This window comes from Solanum stenotomum, chromosome 2 (assembly GCF_019186545.1).
Source record: "Solanum stenotomum isolate F172 chromosome 2, ASM1918654v1, whole genome shotgun sequence".
Classification (NCBI taxonomy): Eukaryota; Viridiplantae; Streptophyta; class Magnoliopsida; order Solanales; family Solanaceae; genus Solanum; species Solanum stenotomum.
This window is the reverse complement of record NC_064283.1, coordinates 75585484-75606374: the sequence shown is the minus strand read 5'-3', so window position 1 is coordinate 75606374 and position 20891 is coordinate 75585484.

Below are 20891 nucleotides of genomic sequence, written 5' to 3'. Positions count from 1 at the left end.
CAAGTATGTCGTGTTACGTCTAGGGGATAGCCCGGGTCGTTACAAACTTGGTATCAAAGCATAAGTTTTAGGGATAATTTAGGTTCATGTCTCATAGGCCACATCGGGTAGAGGTTTGTTCATAATTGTGATGTGCGCCACACTTATGAATGAGAGGCTATAAGATGCATAAGATTCCACTTCTTCATTACTTTGGACTCGTGCCATAGAGCCTATAAGATCTGTCTCTTATCCCTTGTCCAGTGGTTTTCTAGATGTTCCTACTTGAGAGGCTAAATGCTTCTATGATTGAGGGAATAAAGGTTAGAGGTGATAGCAGGGATGGTAACATGACTTGGTAAGACTTGCTATGATGGATATGGATGAAGTCCATGGCATGGATAGATTGCCTTAGGGTTTTGTGTGATGGTTGATAGAAAGTCATGATGAGTTGTTGGAGTATGTTGAAAGAATGTTGTGATATAGGTGCTTTGGAAATACCTAGGATGTGTGAGATGAGTAGATTCCTCTTAGAAAAGGGTAGAAGTTTCATTCACCTTGGTTTAGAATCATTATGGATGATGAGTATGAAGGCTTGAGTGATGACTTGCTCTGACCTTAGAATTAAAGGAAGTGATGTTTAAGAGAGCTTGTGTAAGTGTGTCTCCTATGCGAGGGATAATGTGCTTAGATAATAAAGTTTGCTTGGATTCTCACCTTATGAGGTAGAGTGAACTTGAGAAACTTAGATCCGGAGTGGTAGACTCGTGTGAGACCTTGAGTGATATCCTAGTAAAGGCCTTAGAAAGGGATGCTACAAGGGTTGACTTGGAAGACTTTTCGGATGAAGGTACCGATATGTTGGTAATGTAATATTAGAGTAAGTGCTATGTTGTGTTCCGGTATTACCTTTTCTAGTATGATGCCTTATGAGGTTATGAGGCTTAGAGTCCTCTGGATAAGTTAATAGAACCTTTTTATGATTTTACCCCGGTTAATGGATTGAAGTTAGTAAAGAGGGTTTATGGAAGATGTCCCTTTACCTTGTTCCCTAGAATTACTCTTGTTGACTTAGTGGAACTTGACGTGTTAGACCATGATGTGACTATTAGTATGGATGGGCTGCATACATGGTGTGTTTTTATTGTTAATAGGGCCTGGATGGTTTGAAGAATATGGGACCCTTGAGTGTGTATTAGTTATTACCTTTTGAGTAAAATGGCAATCTAGTACAAATGCTTCATTTTTAAAGATCTAGTACTTGTTGTGTCATGTAGGAGTGGTATCGCTAGATATTGAGGACCATAGACTTTTGCAAAGATGGTAAAATGTGGGTTTGGTTATGTCTTTAGGAGTGCTTGAAAGAAGTTTTCTTGAGGGTTGTAGTGAGGGCTTCCTTCTTAAGGAGGGGATGGAGTGCTTAGAAAGCATGACTAGTTGAAATCCCGACATCCTCATCTCTTTCTTCCATTCGTATTCTAGCGTGAGACAAAGAGTTCCTAGTTGGGCTTATGTTATGTTTAGGAGTCATGTATGATTTATATGATCTCATGATTTCCAAATGATGTGCATTTTCTTGAAGATTCATGTTTTAAGAGAAAATGATTTTTCATGTCTCATGTTCCTCATGTTGATAGGAAAATAGAGTATGTAGCCTATGTGATTCATGAGGTGAATGGTTTAAATGTGTTTTTAAGAAGTAATTGCATAGTTGGCTTAAGATGATATGATAAACATGATTTAAGTTGGAGAAGGAAATTCCTCAAATGAAATGAAATGTGTAAGCTACATGTATAATGAGTTTGTAGAGGTAGTCCCTATTTTCTCATGTTGTATGAAGTATGTTTGAGATGGAGATTCTCTCCTAAGTTGTGCATTGTGTGTAACATTGCATACTTGAATTCATGATATGAACTAATAAGCATGATTAGGTGTGTTCTTATGAAATAGCATGTTAGCTCCTTATGTGCTGTTAAACTTGCCTAGAGAGTGGAGGAGGTAGTTCCTCCCATATTTATGTGAATTGATGAGGTTTTTGCATTCCCATGAAAACTTGTGTTTTTGAATAATGATGAGTTGTGTGAATTGTTTTTTTCATGTTATAGTGCATTGATTAGGAGTGATCTATTGTATTTTGCGAAGATAAGATTTATGAACATGAACCATGATTAGGAGATATGTGTGTGGTTTGTAAATGGAACTACACTCATGACTCTTTGGTGAGTTGCTTGGCACATGTAGGGGTATGGGACTTCATATATGCATCTCAAGTGGACTTGTTGAAGGGTTATGGGGGGTGGTGTCATTATTATAAGAAGCTATGTGAATTCTAATATGTATGACATGTCTTGTGACTCTATATGAGATTACTTATGAGCATGTTTTAGACTGAAATTAAGAAATTCCTCTTCAAATGAATATTATTGAAAATGGGAACTTGCATATGAGCTATATGATGGCATATGAGCATGTTATGACTAGGAGAAGGTAGTTCCTCCTTGAATATAACTAAACATGATAATGTCATATATTTGGATTGATAGATGTAGATTCCTACTTCCTTATATTTGCATTGACTATGTTGTATTGGAGTTAAAGTTCCCCTTTTTTGAAATGATGCTCATTGTGTGTGATGTGCCTTTGAGATTGTACATTACTTTGATGGTTACATGTTTGTTGGGCTTCTGGTTATCATTCTTTGATTCATTAAAATGTTTTAAGTGTCATTCAGGGATGAATGTTCCCAAGGAGGGGATATTGTAACACCCCGTAAAACCAAGTAAGACCTAGCTAAGGCTTGACTAAATCTAGTAGGTTGAACTAGAGCCTGACATGTTAGTTTATTATTGGAAACTTGTTTAAATGATGAAAATGTCTTTTGAAGTTAGTTTGAGGAGATTGGAGTTCAAACGTCAAGACACGACTATAACGTTTGGAAACTAGTCATTTGATCTAGTGAGTTGTAAGAGTCTTGTCGTTGAAGTTTGGAGTGTTGTTTGAGGGTGAAGACTTGCAGAACTGACTCTCATACTTAGATGGACATGTTTAGGAGTTAAACATCCGGGTATGACTCCCCTAATGACTTATATAAACTTATAAGTCCCTAAACTAATCCATTAACTCACCACTAGTCAAGACCCCAAATCAAAACCCAATTTCCCATTCCCTCCCAAAGTCTTCTCTCCAAGAACACCATTGAAGACCAATGAAGAAACCTGCCTAGGGGCTTGAATATGGAGGCTTTCTCTTAGGATTTTTGTGGGTTTCTACACCTAAGGTATGGTGGTTTTCATCCATGGGTAGCTATCACGCATGGAGCCCTCTCAAAAGCATTTAATTCAAATTCTACAAATCTTCAAAAAGCTAGGTTTTCAACTCAACCCCATGATTCCTTTCAAGGTTGTTCTAAAATATTGATTTACTTTTATTATGGATTATATTACTGATTTAAGATGATTTTCACTTCAAATCTAAAGAATCCATAAGTTTTCCCTCAACCCTAGTTATGGCTTTTCTCTACAATATGAATGTGATTAGAATTTGATTCAATTGAATGAATAGAAGTTGATTATGATGAAATTGCATGATATCTAAGTATAATTATACATGTATTATTGATTACCTATGAATCTACGATGAAATTGACATGATCTAGGTTTATCTCATAAAGAGGCAAATTGATGGGTTAGATATGATATTCTAGGATTGATGATCTTCTTGTTAAGTTGCCTTAGATTAGATCACCTAGATATGAAATTATCATGAAGAATCTTGTAGACCAAGACTAACTTGATTATGGTTATATTGTTGGTTTATGATGTTCTTCTACCTAAATGTGCCAAATCTAAGATGATAGACTTGCTCTTGACTCTTGGCTTTGAAGGAATTGGAGGTATGTTATGATGAAGTTATATTATATTATATGAATTACTGATCCACCTATGGTGGATGTGCTTACTTATCATGTATCTTTTGTATGAATGGATTGATCCACTTATGGTGGAGGTGCTTACTTGTCAATATGAAATGTAGTATTGAGATAAGGTCCATCTTCCCTACAACCCTAGATATGATACATTATGAATACTAATGATATATTACGATCATGGTAGTGTTGGTCTGTTGAATTGTATGTGGTTCTATTGTGAAAAAACCTTACCCACGTATCCCTCTATATGAGTATATAATTCTCTACATTCGATGAATGACCTACTTGAATGATGTATGTATCCATGTCTATTGAATAAATGTTAGATATGTGATTTACATGGTCTAAGATCCTTAAATGCAATTTATGTAAATTGTGAATGAGTTGGGATATTATGTACATGTTGTGACCCCCTTGAGAAGGGAGGTGTCTATGATGTTAATGTTGTTGTTGTGGTGCCATTATGAGGACAATCATGCAACCACACACACTCCATGCATGAACATGAATATGATGTGTGTATGGTGTCAATTGAAAGGATAATTCGCATATGCACCTTTACATACTATTATGCATGAAATGTACTTGACCATGAAGATATGACTCTACATGATATGCTATGAATATGTAGGATATGCTCTGACTATACATGATAAGTTAAGATTATGGTAGTAATGTTTTGTTGTATGAAAGGTTATTCTGATGAGGACACTACACATATAATGTGAATGGTTTACTCACGTACTAATGATGATTCTAAGGTGAAAGGTAGTTCTCACCCTACTGAATCTATGAGCTATTATGATAATTGTTGGTTTGAGTGCCTAATACATTCTTTCATGAACCAAAACTTAAGTAAAGAATTAATGTAAATTTTAAAGGGAATTATGCTTAGCACCGAGTAGATATGGAAAGTGAGGTAAAGACCCTCCCGTTAATGCAATAAGTCAGGTTATCCAAGGGACTATCGTGATCAGATGGAAGCTCTCCCATTAATGCAATAGGGAGGGTTTCTAGAAGCAATCTACCTATTCCTTAACTACGCGCCCACGTAACTCTTTAGCTAGTGGATCCACCTAGATAGCTATATATGTAGTTCTAACTTAGGCAAGTAGAATGCTTTCTTTCGGTGTGGGGTTATAGACACCGGATTCCATGTATCTCACATGGTCTATGTCGGCTAAGGCTAATATTCCCTAAAATATATGAATACGAGCTATGCTAAGAACATGGACTCTAATTATGACTTCTTAAGAGGTACTATTAAGTATGAGTCCTCATACATTGCACAAGTGGACCTTAAGAGGGGTTGTGGTTAGGTCCTCTTATGTAATGGAGACTTATGAATTATATATGTATGATATGAATGAATGTTAGTTATGATTATGAATGTCTATTTACTTATGTATGATATGAATGAATGTTAGTTATGATTATGAATGTCTCTTTACTTATGTATGTTGGCTATGAATGAATCAAAAATAAGATATGTATGTTGTTGGTGGTCTAGAAGTGATACCTAGTATAGGTAGGACTATGAACCCTATCTCTGCATTGCACAAGTAGAGCTTAGGGTTACTTATGTGGTTGTTCTATTATGATGTTATGAACTTGATATGTGACTATGCATGAGTATTATGTCTTGTAATAGATGGTATGTGCATTATGACTATGTTTAGAGGTTATGCCTATGGTAATGTTGTTATCCTTGTGCTTTGATGAACTATATGTGAGTTGTTTGTGACTTATGTTCTCCAACTCTTTTAAGAAATATGATCAAAAGTGCATAGCATGGTTTCAACAAAAAAGTCCCCTTTAAGCATGTTTTAAATGTTTTATGCATAGCTACCATACGTAGTACATTATTCAGTTAACCCATATTTCTATGTTTTCTTCACATGTAGGGTTGGCTTATGGAGATGGTATCTTTGGTTCAGGCTTGGAATAGGTGATCCTCCAAGGTAGTTGATAAGTCCTCAAGTTCGGGGAAAAACATCATACTTAGTAGTTATCTTAGTAGCTTCTTTTTAGTAGTTTCATTTTAGAACTATGTAAGGGTTGTATTCCTATATGTCTAAGTATTCGATTGTATAGATGGAAAATGAGACAATATTTAGACTCCTTTCTATTTTATAAAAGTGACTGAAGAAAAAGTTTTATTTTGTTCCGCATTTTATGAAATGATGTATGCTAAGGGCTTGTATGAGACCCCTTCGGGGTCAAGTACACCGTGTTACGTCTAGGGGCTAGCCCGGGTCATGACATAAGATGTGCTAGTTAATCCAGATCTGCCTCCAGCTACCATTGAAGATGATCTTCGAGTTGCGGACGCAGCTGATTCTGAGTCTGAGGCGGAGACAGATGAGAAGATTCGTAGGATTGCTGAGGAGGTTTCTTAGGAGGGCCTTACAAAGACTGAGGATGACATGATTGATACAGCTGTACATAATTCTTTGGCAGATACACCTTTGGTTGACCCTAGATGATCTTTTGATACTATTGATGTGACTCAGGGCTCTTATGCCGAATATCAGAATGTTTCAACGGGGACTGATGCCCCGACTGATGGAGCGACTGTGTAGACAGGATCCCTTTTTTTACCTCCCTCTCTATCTTATTTTTATTAATTTTTGGATATTGTACTTGCATTTGAGGAAAAATAGCTTTTGTTTTGTGCTGGGGTGATATTATTGTTTTGGTTATATATTGCGTTTTTGTGCTTTAAATTATGTTTAACATTGTTTTTGTAGATTATTGAGCCTATGGCTCCTTGTTTTAATTGTAAATGATTTTTGAACCCTTCCGAAAATATTTGTGCCACCTCTTGTTTGTGTTTGAATGTGGTTGTTCTCTTGAAAATTTGAGTATCGGTCTTGATCAATACAGATGACTTGAATAGTGCTCATAATCAAACAACAATTAATGTACGGCTACACTGAGGCCAAATGAAGTTGCATAGGTAATATGTGAACTTTTTGCATCTCGTTGTGACTAGCCAATTATCAAATTGAGTTGCTTGTGATGAACATAGCACACTAGCGAGAGTGTGGAGTCTTGTTTGGCATTGGTGTCAATGCCTTGTGTGTGATGAGCTTACCGTGAACCATGTATGATGACACCTAGAATTTGCCCTGTTGGTTCGGTTGACTAAGTGTTGCAATCTCTTGAAGTGATCTTAGGCAACTTTAAAGAGTGAAACAATTTGACATTATACTCTTTTGTGGACAACATTGTGAGTGTGTGATCCTTGCTTGAACACCCTTTGAGCCTTAACCTTTTCTTGGAAGAAACTTGATAAAATTGTGACATTCCTTTATCCATTACCTATAATCCTCATGATTTGTGATTTGTGTGAATACCCAACTTAGGCCAAAAGCCTAAGTTTGGAGTGTGGTGAAAAGAGAAGGTAAATCAAGAAGTAACTGCAAATAAGTCCCCTTTACCCACAGTTTTGAAAAAGATGGAACCCCTCCATACATAAAAAAGAGAGAAGAGAAAAATGAAAAAGAAAAAGAATGAAAAAGTTTGTGAAAGTGCAAAGAAAATGGGGTGTTCGGTATTCCATGGAAAGTGAATAATAGGGTGACCTATGAGCATAAATGAGGATGATGAGGAGAAGGTAAGTGAGTATTGTTCACACCATATTTCATGACGATAGAAGTGAATGAGCCTATATGACCATACCTTTACACTCAGCCCCGTTACAAGCCTTGAAAAGACATTTTTGATCTTGAGTGAGCTGAAACAAGTATATATTGTAAAATACGGGAAAACCTATGGGTGAAATCATGCATTGTGTTCATCTTTGTGAGTGTGAGTGTTGATAGTGATTCCGGAGCAAGAAATTGTTGAACCATTATGTGTGAATATAGAATCATTCCTTATGTGAGGGCATTAGAGAACCTTTGTTGAGCTTGAACTTGCATTTGAAGCAAGTATGGTGAACTTGAGAATCTTTGCTAATGGTGAGTCACAAATTGAATCTTTGAGTGCACAATTGATCCTTGCATGAGTAAGTTGAGTCTTGATGTATGCATTCATTCTTGAGTCTTGTGTAGCACTATTTTAGACATCAATTTTGAATGGCATAGCTTATGTTTTAATTGAGGACAAGCAAAAGTTTAAGTTGGGGGTGTTGATCAGTCCACGATTTAGACTCATTTAGGGCTTTATCTGGATAGATCTAGTGTCCTCAAATGCTTATTTTGTGCCAATAACTGATGTAAAATCCTTGATTTCTACGTATTTGGATTCAGGAACAAAGAATGGACACTAATGGGAAAAGAGGAATAAGGCAGCTGAAAGAACAACGAAAGAAAGGCATGTTGATCACCTAATCCATTGGGCGAGTCGCCGAGTGGCTATTACCTCCCCTAAAGTTCCAGTGTGCCAAGCCCTGAAGGAGAACTCAAGTCGGCGAGAGAAAGGAGCAGTCGGCGTGTCACTGAACGGTTCTGTGATGCAGTGATTGGATCGCCAAAAGTTACAGAACTTAGGGATGCTGAAGGCCAAAGCAAAAAGGCGCTGGAACTTACCAAAGGGTGGATCACCGAGCTAATCGGCGATCCACAGTTAATGCGCCGAATGGTCCTTCGCAACATATTTTTGGCGACTATACAACATTTTTGAATATTAAGTTTAGGAATCAGTTTTTCATAATATAGAATTTTTGAGTTTGAACTGAGAGTATTGAGACAAAAGTTTTCCTTAGCTTTGAACAATTGAAGTTTTCCATATTTAAGAAATCGGAAGTGGGTCTTTGAGATTCTTCAGCTTGGACCTTTGTAAAAACAAAATTAATCTTACCCAGTTGATGGAAACACAATTTGGTAACGATTTCTATCTTTTTATGATGTCTAGCTAAAACCCCAATTCTTGGGGTGTGATTATGCAAGTATGGGTTGAATTAGCTTATGGGTATTGCTAATTGATAGTTTAAATGATGTTTAGAAGTGATTTCACTCAGTAATTATGGTTGAATTTAAAGGGTTTTAGTTGCAAATGCAATTTGACCTTCACGTTTTTTGGCTAACTCGAGAGAGAGGTTTTAAAACCAAGATTACTGAATTGATGGTCTTTGGGTATTGGGTTGTCATGGGTTCAACTCGAGAGAGTGAATTCTAAATCCTTTTCCCCACATTATGCTCAAGAGAGTGAATGGACTAAAGTGTAGGTCGTTCTTTTTGCTTCTTGTTGGTGTTCGAGAGAAACCAACTTGATTCGAGGTAAATTGTCCGAGAGAAAGTATATCCCCACTAAGGCCTGGCTTATTCACTGATTTACATTTATTTACTAACAATTGCCATTACCCATTTGTCTACCTTAGCTTATAATCCAATCACATCCCAAGAATCCGTCTAATTACTTGTTAATTTGTGTTATTTGTTGCTGTTGTAGCTGATAGTTAAAACCAAAACCCCCTTATTTGACACTTATGTCACCCCTTAATTTTAATTATGGTTTTATTCGTAAATATCTATTCCTATGATCTATTTGAACGTATTCGTAGTTTGCTATTGAATCTTAAACACGTATCATTCCCTATGGGATTTGACCCCAACTCATTTTGTTGGGTTATTATACTGATTAACGATCGTTGACGCTTACAATTTGATAAAGTGTCTTTGAAATGTTAATTAATCACATATCATAACATAAAACATTAAAACAATAAGAGTAAAAATACATTTAAGTCCAAAAATCTTTATAAAGGAAAGCAGAAGTCTAGATTTGTCTCAATTAGCCATCTATTACAATAGTCTAATCAAATAGGGTCACAACCCAAAACAACATAATCCGAAAGTGAAAGTACAAGAAAGAAACTACAATGATAGTATCTATCCTCGAATCATGAGGACTCATCACGAGCAAGGAGAAATGAGCAAATCCAAGCTCTAGCCGCAATGGGGATCACCTTGACAACCAGACCCTACACTTGGGCAAATGTAGGAAAATATGGGTTAGTACAAAAATGCACTAAGTCTTATAGTCATGCATAAAATCCTTGAAAATATGCTAAAAGGGACATTTTAGTTGAATGCATGCAATTTACTGTGTCAAAACATCATTTTGAAGATAATGGAAAATCATAAGTCATAAGAATAATCAACTCATAGATCATCATATCATAAAGGGAACATACCATAGATACCCTCAATTCAAACTTGTGCAATGCATGAGTGTGATCCCATAATCTCACACATACTAAGTAAAGATTCTTAGGTAACCATAGTTCATATTTCATATTCTTGTTATATTATTGTACTAGTGGGAATGAGCCTTAACCGACATAGATCATGTGAGCTAACATGGAATCCGGTGTCTACCCCACACTAAAAAGGGGTTGTCCAACTTGCCTATGGTAGAACCATACTCTCAGCTTAAGTGGGTCTACTAGTTAAAGACCTATGTGGGCACATAGTTGTGGGATAAGGAGATTGCTACTACAAACCCAGACTCAACTATGGCAGAAGGTCTCCATCTCATGAGATACATACTATTGGGAACTGATACGCTCAAATTACACCTCCCTAAAGAAGTATAAGCAATTGTTATCAAGTAAAGAACCCAACTTGGAGGTTGGGGTCGATCCCATGAGGAATATGGTTTAGACTTAAACTTAACTTATGATTATATTCGTTTAGTCAACTTATTTCCGAGACAAGTAAGAAAAGGGGTGGTTTTTTGTGTAACAAATAATTGATTGTAGTTTAGAGAATAAGCGACCAAGATTCAAACTTTAGTTGTTATCAATGAGAGAAAGTAACTAGGGTGTATGTGTTCCTCATAAGCTCATAACGTGGTAATCCTAGTTATAGTAATCCTTTTCTAGTGTATCACATGCAAAGTGGTATGCTATGTATCTCTAAGTCCTTGGTCCGGCAAATAGATAATTTCACCCTGCACCTTGGTCCGGCTACGTGTGTATAATTTATTAAACCTTACATTTACCTCATATTAGACATCACATCAATGTATGGCTTAGTTTTCACCCTCGTACCAATTGACATTAGACTATTAGATAGTATCACACTAAATCTATGTTGATAATTCTTCTCTTATTAACTACCTCCATGGTTTGGCAAGTAGTAACAAGGCGAGTTCTAACATTGCGCACCGTTAAAAAAACTTCTGAACGAAAGAATTATCAATGCATGCAATAACAGTATTCAAGAATTACTTAGTTGCTATTCATACTTTGTTAATCACTCATGGTTCCCACAACCATAGTTCTAGATTTAGTGACCCATAATACCAAGAACACAATTCATATTTTTAGAAGAAGAATTCGTAACTTACGTAATGAGTAGAAGAAACCCGAAATCTCCAATTAAAATTCAAAGAAAGAATCTTTATAAACCGAAAATAGGAAATCAAATTGCTAATGTTTTGCAAGTTAATTCCCAAGAACACACTAAGAACTAAATTTAAACAATAGTTGTTAACCCCCAAAAACGAGGTTTACATACCCTATTTATAGAAAACATAGTCCCAAACAGAAAGGAAAAGAAATAAGGAAATAAACTGCTAGACGTGTCTTCAATCGACGAGATTGACCTGCGGACTGTGGATCAACCTATAGTTCGTAGATCCCTTCAGTGGCTCAGGACTTAAACAATTTCTCAGAAGCTTGGAACCTTCAACTTTAAGATGAAAACGATGGACCTGCAGAACAGACCGTATGTCGACCTACGATCCGTGGGTCCCCTCTCATGGCTCCATACTTGGAATTTTTCATCAGGTACTAGAACTCAAACTTTCTGATACAAATGACGGATGTGCAAGATGGTCCGTAGGTTAACCTACGGTCCGTCAATGGCTTCCATGGTTCCACACTTGGTCCAAACTTCCCTGATGCTCTATCACGACACGAACCTACGGAGCGTTACTGGATCTATGGTCCGTAGGTCACTAATTCTTATCGTGACCAACGACCCTAACCTATGGTACGAGTGTCTACGATCGTCAATAATATAGTAACCCATCTAAAGGTTGGGGTCGTGTCCCAAGGGAGTGGTTTTGAGAATTGATAGAAAAATAAATTTAGCTCTAACTATTCGTAGCTAAAGACATTAATGAACAAAAACATAGTAAATTAAAGGGGGTGACACAAAAGTGTCAAATATCAAATGGGAGTTTTGTCATAAGTAATAAAAACGGCAAAAATAATCAAGAAAATCACGTATAGGGAAAAGTTCTAGGAGTGTGATTGCAATACAAGCTGAGATAAATCATTGGGTACATGCTTTCAATTTGAAATTTGCAAGATAATAGTGACTAGGCTAACCTTTAGATGAAAATAAGTTTCCTCTGGGCAACTTACCCTATTTCAAATGGGTTCCTCTCGGACACCCATTTGCCGCATGAAGACCAGCCTACGCCTTACCCCACTCAGTTTCTCGAGCTGAGTGTTAGGATATGGAACTAGGGCTCACCCTCTTGGGCTGAACCTTATGTCAACTGACTCCTTAGGCCATCAGTCTAGTGGTCTTGGTTTCGCTACCTCCCTCTCGGGTAAGCCGAAAACACGTGGGTAGTTTTGTATTTGATTCAACTACAAACCCATTAAATTAAACCACAACCACTAGGTAAATTTACCATTAAAATACATCTAACCTACCAGCAAGCAAGACCCAACAATAATATCAACACATATTTGCTAAATCACACCCCAAGAGTGGGGGGTTTTTAGCCACACATCAAGAAATAACTAAATACACCTATCACGATATTAAAATCAAATGGGTATAGGGAATTAAACCTTGATTTAAGCAAAGGAAGAAGAATGGAGAAGACCCACTTTCAACTTGGGGAAGATGAAATGCTTTTTTCTTCAAGTCTCCCAAAAACCCTCTCCAAACTTGAGAGAAAAATATCCAAAAAGTACTATTCTATTGTGAAAATAATAATAATGATTTGGACTCCTAAAATTAATAAAGAGTTTAGTATTTATAGCCGTTAGAAATTAGTGCTGGCGGATAGTTCAGCAAGGTTAGTCGAGTTCACCGAATGACTCGGTGACTCTCCCTTCTTCTGTCTCATCTCCGTTTAGTGCTTGCCTTCAGCATCTTTACGTTTAGGACCATTGGGCGGTATAGTAATGCTTCACGGAATTATTCGGCGAAGCGCCGATTTCTCCTTTCATCGCCTATTTGATCCTCTTCCTGCAGGTTTTTGCATACTGGAAAAAAGGGCGGGATCCATCCATTTGGCGACTCGCCCAGTGTGATTGGCAGAGCTCAGGCTTCAGCTTTTTCGTTCTTTTCAGCCTTTTTGTTCCTGTTTATGCCTAAGTGTCCATGTTGTTGCTAAAACTTCAAATACCTGAAACTTAAGAGTTTTCATCAGATATTGAGGCAAAATAAGCATTCAAGGACACTATTTCTATCAAATTAAAGCCCTAAATGAGTCTAATTTGTGGACTCATCAACACCTTCAACTTAAACTTTTTCTTGTCCTGAAGTTAACTTAAGTTCAGCCGTTCAAAAAGGGTGTCTCAAACAGTGCTACATAAGACTCAATCATGAATGCACACAATAAAACTCAATTTACTTATGCAAGGATCATTTGTGTACTCAAAGATTCAGGATGTGACACGCCATTACCAATGATTCTCATGCTCGCAATACTTGCTACTTATGCAGGTTCAAGCTCAACAAAAAGTATCTAAATGCCCTCACATAAATAATGATTCCATATTCACACATAGAGGTTAATCAACTCAAGATCAGGAATCAGATGCAACGCTCACACTCAAAAAGAGAAACACAATGCATGTTTTCACCCATAGGTTTGCCCTTATTTTCCAATCGACTTTCGATTCGGCTTATGCAAGATCAAAAAGATCTTTCTAAGGCTTGTAATGGGTATGAGTGCAAAGGTATGGTCATTTAGGCTCAGTGACTTTTTCCTCGTGACCTTTGGTATTCTCAAGCGATTCCCTTATTTTCCTTTAGCAATACTTTTTCTAGTGCTTCTAAGTCACAATTTTTTTTTTGAATTGAAGGGGTTTCCATTTTTATGCAATATCATGGGTTAAGGGGGACTTTTATTGCACTTCTTGGCTTCTCCTTTTCCTTTTCACCACATCCCCAACATAGGCTTTTGGACTAAGTTGGCTATTCGCTAAACCACAACTCAAGAGGATTATATGTAGTGGGTCAAGTATGGTTTAGGGTTCACCAAGGTTTTTCCAAAGAAAGGTAAGGCTCAAAGGGTGTTCAAAAGAGTTTCACACGCTAACGGGTAGGCCACAAAAGAGGTATATGTCAAATTTGGCTCACACTCTTTAAAGTTGCCTAAGATAACTCAAGATGACACCTTCCTAAATCAATCAGACGAACAGGTAAAATTCTAGGTTTATTCATGCAAGTTTCAAAGCAAGCTAATCACACAAGGCATCGACACTTAAGTTAAACAAGACTACACGCTTTCGCTAGTGTGCAACGGTCATTACAAGAGAATCAATTTAATAAATGGCTAATCACAACAAGATGCAAAGAGTTCACATATTGTTTATGCAACTTCATTTGGCCTCATTGTAGCCGTACATTCATGTTTGTTCAATTTATAGCACTATTCAAGTCATCGGTATTGATCAAAACTGAGACTCAAATTTTTGCAAAAGAACATTCACATTCACTTCACGAGAGGTGGAAAAAATGTGCAAACAATTCAAAAAAAAAATTGGAAGGGTCAAAAATCATTTGCAATTAAACACAAAAGAGAGCCATGAGCTCAAACATCCACAAAAAGCAATGTAAAAACAATTTTAAACAGAACAACCCAAATATATACAAACATGAGCAAACAGTAGCACAAACGGGTGGGCCTCACCCCACCACAAAAAAGAACATTTGTCCTTAACTATATAACAATAATCTAGAGGTCAAATTATATTAAGATAAAGACAGGGCTAGAGAATAATCCTAGTTAGGCAGCTGTTTCGAGTTGGAGTCCTTCAACAAATGTCTCATAAAGTAGAACGTATGCTGGGACGTTTGGTGCATTGTCGCGTGATTCATCAAGATCAGTACGTCATCTTTTAGCATTCCAATGCGCCTATCTTAAACCCACGCTCTCGAGTGATGAATCAGCTACCTTTTTATGCATTGGCCTGCATCTTATCTAGTTTGTTCCTGTTCGGTGACAACACTTTTGACTTTTTAGTGATTCAGCGCTTCGCCAATACAATACAGAACTTCTCAGTAACTGTGGATGTTCAAACTACGATGACCCTTGAGGTTGTCGATCAGATGGGTGCATCGCCAAAACATTCTTGAGCTCGCCAAGTTTTATAGACTCTAGGCTCAGAGGGTGCCTTGAGTCAAATGGCAAAATGGAATTGATGACTGGTGTCTTCGGCGACTCGCCGACTGGGTCTGCTACTCGCCATTCTGCACCTCTTTAGCACCTACAACACTTCAATCTGCAAGACTAAGACACTATTATTTTACTAATACACAAATCTAAGATAATATGGGGTTTTGGATTGCCTCCCAAATAGCGCCTGAGTTAACGTCGCGGCACGACGCAAGCCAAAAACTACTCTTCATCCTCGAAATCACCCATGGTGTAGTTAGGTGAGTCCTCGGTGAATGGTGGGTAGTGCCCTGTCATTAAATGGCTTATCTGAGCATCTTGCAGGTGAATCGTCATAGAGTTTGCGGTGGTCGTTTCATTTAGCATTTCAATGTTGTCTTCCAATGTTATTTAACTTTTTGTCATGTTCCTCGAGTTTTTGCTGAATGATTGAAAGGTTGTCATCTTTTTGCACACTTCCATGCTTCTTTTCATGTTTCCACTCTCGGAGGGAGATGTGCTTTTCTTTACCCATGGCTTGTACTTCTAATTCCGTGACTCGATTGGATAGAACATCCAACTGGGTAACTAGTGCGTCCTATTCCTTCTTCTTTTTGGCTTCTTTGCTGGATTCTACCATGCCAAGGAGTTTTGCTACGACTTCATAGGGCTGGTATAGCATGCCTCCATCCCAAAGTTGATCCGCTACACTTCTATTCTCAGGTCCAAGACCCTTATAGAAACACTCCTGTAATGCCATATATGTCATCTCATCATATGAGAATGGTTGCAGCAATACTTGAAACTTCAGCCACATTTCTTGAATTGTTTCATCCCCCACTTGTTTGAATGTGAGGAGGTTGTCTCTCAGATTTAAAAATTTCAAGAGGGGATGGTGTGTGTGGTATCCATAATGATCATCCATTCTTATTTCCCTGCTTTAATATTCAAATCTAGCAAACCAGAACTACAATTTAGATTTGTAAACCTAAAACTAAGAAGAACCAAAAATTCTACTTAACTAAGAATTACCAAATAACACCACTCCCAGGCAGTGGCACCATTTTGATGCTTATTGAGACCAACGACACCTACCTATGGTACGAGTCTCTACGATCGTCGATTATATTGTAACCCAACTAAAGGTTGGGGTCATGTCCCAAGGGAGTGGTTTTCAGAATTGATAGAAAAATAAAATTTAGCTCTAACTAGTCGTAGCTAAAGACATTAACGAACAAAAACATAGTAAATTAAAGGGGGTGACACAAAGTGTCAAATACCAAATGTGGGTTTTGCCACAATTAGTAAAAACAACAAAAATAAACAAGAAAATCAAGCTGAGATAAATCATTGGGTAAATGCTTTCGATATGAAATTTTCAAGATAATAGTGACTAGGCTAAGCTTTAGATGGAAATAAGTTCCCTAACTTACCCCGTTTCAAATGGGTTCCTCTCGGACACCCATTTGCCGCATGAAGAGCAGTCTACACCTTACCCGACTCACTCTCTCGAGCTGAGTGTTAGGATATGGGACTACGGCTCACCCTCTCGGGCTGAACCTCATGATGACCCACTCCTTAGGCCATCAGTCTAGTGGTCTTGGTTTCGCGACCTCCCTCTTGGACAAGTCGAAAACACATAGGTGATTTTGTAGTCACAAATACAAACCCATTAAATTAAACCACAACCACTAGGTAAAATAACCATTAATCTACATCTAACCTATCAACGAGCAAGACCCAACAACAATATCAACACACATTTGCTAAATCACACCCCAAGATGGGGTTTTTAGCCACACATCAAGAAATAACTAAATACACCTTACATGATACTAAAATCAAATGGGTATAAGGAATTAAACATTGATTTAAGCAAAGGAAGAAGAATGGAGAAGACCCACTTCCAAATTGGGGAAGATGAAATCCTTCTTTCTTCAAGTCTCCCAAAAGCCCTCTCCAAACTTGAGAGAAAATATCCAAAAATGTACTATTCTATTGTGAAAATAATAATATTGATTTGGACTCCTAAAATTAATGAAGAGTTTAGTATTTATAGCCATTAGAAATTAGTGTTGGCAGATAGTTCGGCAAGGTCAGTTTAGTTCGCCGAATGACTCGGTGACTAGCCCTTCTTCTGTCTCATCGTCGTTTAGTGCTTGCCTTCAACATCATCACGTTCTGGATCATTGGGTGGTATAGAGTAGCTTTGCGGAATTATTCGGCTAAGCGCCGACTGCTCCTTTAATCGCCTTTCTGACCCTCTTCCTTCAGGGCTTTGCATAATGGAACAAAGGGCGGGATCCATCCATTTGGCGACTCGCTAAGTGTGATTGGCGGAGCTCAGGCTTCAACATCTTCGTTCTTTTCAGCCTTTTTGTTCTTTTTTGCGCCTAAGTGTCCATTGTTTCGCTAAAACTTGAAATACCTGAAATTTAAGAGTTTTAATCAAATATTGAGACAAAATAAGCATTCGAGGACACTATTTCTATGAAATTATTTCCCTAAATGAGTCCAATTTATGCACGCATCAGTCACCTCCACTTCTTCTGCAGAAATTCTGTTGCTCTCTCTCAACGTCGTCCAAGTCTATTTCCTACAAATATAGCTCAATAATCATTAATTCTAACACAAAATTGCTCTAGACACTCACAACTTTTAAGTGAAATATATTAAAAATACCGTAAATTGGCGGTAGATCAACACCCTTAACATAAATTCATTGTCTGTCCTCAAGCGACGCACTAAGACTCTAAATGACACTTGTATAGAAGAAAACATTCAAACACAAGCAATCGCATGGCTTTCTATCCCGACTCCATTTTCGAGTGCAGATCTTTTCTCTTAGACACAACAAGCTAACTCATGCAGATCAAGATATGACAAAGATTGATCAATAGACCCACAACATACACTTTTTCACTATCACCAAGGTACCAATTTTCTGACAATGTAACTAGTTCCCTTACTTCAAACGAAATCCCTTTTTCACACAATGAATATGATTTTGGGTACAACGATTCATTCAACACTCACGCTCAGATGTAACCTCAAGTACAGTTACTACTCAATACCATAGGCTTTCCCATATTTTCACCTCTTAGACTCTCCAAACTAGTTGCTAGGATCACTATGGTATGGTACATATGGGTACTTTTTAGTGACGTATGCTACGGGTCAGGTATGGTACATATGGGTACTTTTTAGTGACTTTTAGCCCTCTTTGACATTACATTGGTTATTTACCTCTTCTTTGACCTATTTTTTGCAACTTTTCATTTCAAACTCTTTCCCTTAACTCTCCTCAACCAAGGATGTGGCTTTTGACTTGGTAAATTATTTTTTCTTTTTCACTTTATTTTTTTTCTTTATTTCTTTCCACACTTTCACTAATCACATTTTTGCCTTTTTCACACAAAGTCACATCCTCTTTCTTTCTTTTTCTCTTTTCAACACTAAACTCTTTTCATACCCTTCATTTTTCATATGTTTTCCCTTTTTCATAGCAACCCCCAACTTGTGCATTTTTCATTAGTTGAGATGCACAATGTCCGATGTCGGACCAAGCCAAAGATCAAGGTAACTTTTGGCTTAGCCACCCTCAACTTAGGCTTTTTCATATTGGATTTTAAGTCTTAATTCATGAGTTTTGGTCATCATACACAAAAAACCAATTCAAATCAAAACTCTCCCACTTCTCTCTAAACTCTCTCTCTAAAAACATTAGTAGAAGAAGAATGCATTGGAACTAGGGTTTCAAGGTTCTTTCCAAAATTTCTTGGAGTTTCACCATTTATTCTCAAGGAATCAACTAAGGTATGGTTGCTCTTCACACTTGATATATTTTCCCCAAGTGGCCCTCTCAAAATTAGATTTCAAAATCCCCCAACTTCTAGGTTTTTTCTCAATTTCGTGGGTCACTTTACAAATGTATTTTTATTGAATTATAATGATTAATTATGGATTTATATAATGATTTGTGGATGAATTAATGTCATGTTGATGGTTTTTGAACAAATCCCCACAAGACCCATGATTTCCCCTTCTTTCTCACTTTAAACCCTAGTATGACCTTAATGGTGAATGAGGGATGAGAATCTAATATGTAATTGTGGAATTCATTATTGTATTATGATGTTGGTCTATATGATGAATGATTACCAATGAATTAGTCTTGAATTTTGATGTGATCCTTGAAGGCTATGACTGAAGGTTGTCAAATTGATGAATGTTCATCTATTGAATTGTTGCTCCACTTATGGTGGTGGTGCTACTTGATTATGACTTGTAGTGATTGAGTTATGTTTCCTCTTCCCTACAACCCCAAGTGTTGACAAGTATGCTATGATACGAAAATGAATGTTAAGCTATGATTATGGTAGTGTTGGTAGGATGAATAGAAGGTAAATCTCATGAACACTATATGAATATGTTAAGAATGAATATCATTATATGTTGATGGTTTTACGATGAAAGGTTATTCTCATCTTAGAACTTGTGAGCTATCGGATGATTGATGGGTTGAATCCATAATGCACTCCTTATTGAATAAATGTGTAAGTTAAGGCCTAATACTACTTTAAAGGGGAATTGTGCTTAGCACCGATTAAAATTGAATATGAGATGGAAGATTTTACGTTTACCAAGTCTGGCTTCCCATATGGGTTCCTTTTACTTTTAGCAAGTCCGGGTTCCTAATATATATGTTGTCTAATGAGATGGAAACCTTTTACTTTTAGCAAGTCCGGGTTTCTAGTAGTAATCTCCTTGTTCCATAACTATGTTGCCCACATAGATATTAGCTAGTGGATCCACATAGATGCTATTTTGTTAGTTCTACCTTGGCAAGTAGAACACTCTTTTTTCGGTGTGGGAGTAGAACACTGGATTCTATGAAGCTCACATGGTCTATGTCGGTTATTGCTAATATCCCTATGTTTTAAAAAGATGATATAATATATTAATATGACTTATGTAAATGACTTATGAACTCTAACTAGGACTACTTGAGGGATACTACTTAGTACGGGTGAAGTTAAAGCTTCGGAATCAAATGCAACACTCACACTCACAAAGATGAACACAGTACTTGATTCACCTATAGGTTTTCCCTTATTTTCCAATAAACAATTATTTCCGCTCACTTAAGATAAAAAAAAGTCTTTATAAAGCTTGTAACGGCGCTGAGTGCAAATATATGGTCATTTAGGCTTAGTGGTTGGAATTATCTTGAAATGTGGTGCGACCAACACTTTCTTTCCTTTTCTTCATCATTCTCATTCATGCTCACAAGTCACTCCATTATTCATCTTCCATGAACTGTTGGATACCCCATTTTCTTTGCATTTTTATAACATTATTCCCCAACTTTTTTGTTCTTTTTCTTTTTCATTCTTTTCTTCTTTTTCTCTCTCTTTTTTATACGGAGTGGTTCCTTTTTTCTCAAACAATCAGTCAAAGGGGAATTTCTTGTACTTTTTGATTTACCTTCTCTTTTCACCACACCCCCAACTTAGGCTTTTGGCCTAAGTTGGATATTCACACAAACCACAAATCATGAGGATTAGGGGTAATGGATCAAGACAGGTCATGATTTCATCAAGCCTTTTCCAAGAAAAGGTTAAGGCTCAAACGGTGTTAAAACAAGGTTCACACACTCACAAGGTAGGCCACAAAAGAGGTG